At 35.6% G+C, this 3,345-nt stretch overlaps 1 protein-coding gene across 5 annotated transcripts in view; it reads right to left on the bottom strand.

Annotated features, from left to right (window-relative positions):
- Window positions 1-3,345, bottom strand: part of LOC106877599 (probable G-protein coupled receptor CG31760) — a 1,064,573-nt gene that overhangs the window by 495,939 nt on the left and 565,289 nt on the right. The gene's annotated exons all lie outside the window — the stretch shown is intronic.

The raw sequence follows: 3,345 nt of genomic DNA, 5'->3' as shown, positions 1-3,345 counted from the left end.
ACACACACACACACACACACACACACACACACGCACACACACACACACACACACACATGTATATATACAGCAATGATAAATCTCTGAGCGAGATATAAACAGTAGCAGCACGACATAGTGAAGTATATTTGCCATCTAAATGTAGCTGACCCATATGAGACGATGCTACTGTAGTTTATAGCCCCAATGACATACTGTCTGTGCACTATCAGTATTTGCAAAGGGAAATCATCATTCCCATTTCTAGCCTGACTGGATGCACACGGACCCGGTTTTCTGGGTAGTAACCCGTCATCAGCGCTTGACAATCACCGGCTAGGGATGAGAAGTGATATTTCCAATGCAAATATATACGCTTTTTCCAGTGACAAAAGTTACTGATCTCGAAAAAGGAGAAATAAACAATAATAAAACTCTGAGCGAGATATGAACGTAGTGAAATATATTTGCCGCATAAATGTGGCTTTAAAAATTGTCGCTTCAAATCAGAGAGTATATATTATTACAATATATTATTATGATATATATATACAGTTATTATTATGCTATGAATTTCCATAGTATGTTTCTCTCCATAACTTATAAAGCCTTCAGGTTTGTTTACAAATATTATATGTAGTATTAGACAGTTTCAGTATATATTCATTAAATTTGGCTAAAAGTGATGGGTGAGCGTTTGGCCCAATCGGATGTACAAGGAGTCGTGTAAGCGTTGATTTGTGGGTTCTATTCTAGCTAGGGTTAGCCCATAATTTTTCAGTCATTTGTTTGAATTTTAAAAATTGTCGCTTTAAACCGCAGAACATATAATATTATGATGTATTATTATACAGATATTATCATCCTATGAGTCTTCCATAGTAGGTTTCACTACGTAACTTACAAAGCATTCCTGGTTTGCTTACAAATATTATATGTAGTATATATATATATATATATATATATATATATAACGGAGATGTAAATGCATAGCAAGTGACCTGATCTGAGATCGTGTACTGAAACAAAGACAATTGAAGCGTGGAAGGTGTTTATATATATATATATATATATATATATATATGTGTGTGTGCGTGTGTGCGTGTGTGTGTGTGTGTGTGTACAGTATCTCACTGAAGTATGGACACCCATCAAAAAGTTCAATAAAATTGGCATTACTCTGATAATATTAAAGGAAATCAAGCGTAATTTATACTGAATAACATATGCTATACATGCAAATATTATGCAAATTTGGAGCATAAAGAATGAACATTTTCAAAAATATGAAAGAAATATTCATTTTCAACCGATACAAAAATATGTACACCCTAAAGGATTATTTGCAATATTCAATATTTGGTGTGATTGCTCTTGCTTTCAGTGGCTGCATTAAGTCTTGTGGGCATAGAGCCGACTAAATTTCCGCATCTAACCAATGAAATCAACCTCCAATCGTCCTGAATGATGCCTTTCCACCATGTTACATTGCAGGATTATTTTCTCCTCAAACGTCTTTTTTCAAAACATCTCACAGATTTTTTATTGGGTTTAAATCAGGTGACATGGCAATACCTTTACCTTTTTGTCTGATAAATACTTAGTCGTTATCTTTGAAGTATGTTTAGGGCCATTATCCTGTTGAAACATGAAATGTCATCCTAGTTGTTTGATGGTTTTCAGCATTGCTTTCTGCAATATGTCACAATAAACCCTTAAATCCATCGTTCTCTTAATAAATGCTATTAAAACAAAAAACGAAAAACAAAACCAAAACACAGCATCTTTGTTTTGTCTTAATAACTGACGAGATGTCGGAGCAGATTTCCGCCCCGACACCCGAAGCTCGGAGTTTTATTATGGCAACCGAATAATTGTCACACACACACACACACGCACACACAAACACACACACACACACACACACACACACACATATATATATATATATATACAAATGGAGTTAAACGCAGGTGTTATTCAAATTCTTTTACTTCCGACATGTTTCGAAGACAACATTGATATTACTCCAAAGGAATAAAATGCTGTAAAACAATGTAATCTTCTCACCAGGGAAAGTAAGAAAGGAACCAAATTCATCAATAAGACATTTTAACAGAATGTGATGGATGTGTATAATGGTGAACAGAACGCAATTAAGTTTTTTTTAACGTCAAAGGTAGCCTATAGAAAGAGAAGGGATAAAGGAAAGAAATAAGCAGTAAACTAAAAAAAGAGAAATATAGAGCAATATGTGAATTAAAATAAAAGCTTAAAACCTTGGAAATAGATATATCTAGTGGAAGTGAAATGTAAGAAGAAAATCAATGTTCAAATTATATAGAATGCTAGATATCACTTATATGAACTAAAGGTATGTTAACATCGATAAGCACGCTCTATAAACGTGTTTACGAGGGGATTCTTAGCGAAGGCGGAGGTATTGTTTTTTAGTCGTGTTTTGTTTGTTTGTTTGTCCGTGGACAAGATATCTCAAGAACCGCTGAATGGATTCGGATGAAACTCTCAGGGACATTTGACCGCGCGACTGGCACGAACTAATTAGAGTTTGGGATCGATCCGGTACTGGACAAGGATTCTGGATTATATATCTTGTCTTTTTACAAATGTTTGAGAGCGGTCGGGATAATTTTTAGAATTCTCGTTTGTGAGAGCAGTCAAGATTATTTCAGATCTTCTCATTTTAAAAATCATCTGGCTAATCGTTGAGAGGATTTTTTTGTATTGCTTTGGCGGAGGTTTGCGCTCTCTGAGTGCTCTTGTTATTATATATATATGTGTGTGTGTGTGTGTGTGTGTGTGTGTGTGTGTGTGTGTGTGTGTGTGTGTGTGTGTGTGTGTGTGTGTGTGTGTGTGTGTGCGTGCGTGCGTGTGTGTGTGCTTGTGTGTATTCTTTTATTTTTTAACTTGTTTCAGACATTTGACACTGTGGCCATGCTGGAGCACCACCACACAGGGTGTTAGTCGGAAAAATCGGTCTCAAGACTTATTCTTTGTAAGCCTAGTATTTATTCTATTGGTTTCTTTTTCCGAACCGATAGGTTACAGGGACATAAACACATTAGCATCGGTTGTTAAACGATGGCGTGGGTGGGGGGCAAATACAGCCACATACACACAAATATCTATCTATCTATCTATCTATCTATCTATCTATATATATATCTATCTATCTATCTATCTATATACATACATACATATACATATACTTATATATATGACGGGCTTCCTCCAGTTTCCGTCTACCAAATCCACTCACAAGGCCATGGTCGGCCTGTGAGTGGATTTGGTAGACATCTTTCTAGCTTTTCTCTTTCTTTTCTTTCCCTAATTTTTGCTACTCAT

Source organism: Octopus bimaculoides, chromosome 9 (assembly GCF_001194135.2).
Source record: "Octopus bimaculoides isolate UCB-OBI-ISO-001 chromosome 9, ASM119413v2, whole genome shotgun sequence".
NCBI lineage: Eukaryota > Metazoa > Mollusca > Cephalopoda > Octopoda > Octopodidae > Octopus > Octopus bimaculoides.
The sequence above is the reverse complement of the archived record's forward strand: the minus strand, read 5'-3'. Positions and strand labels throughout refer to the sequence as shown.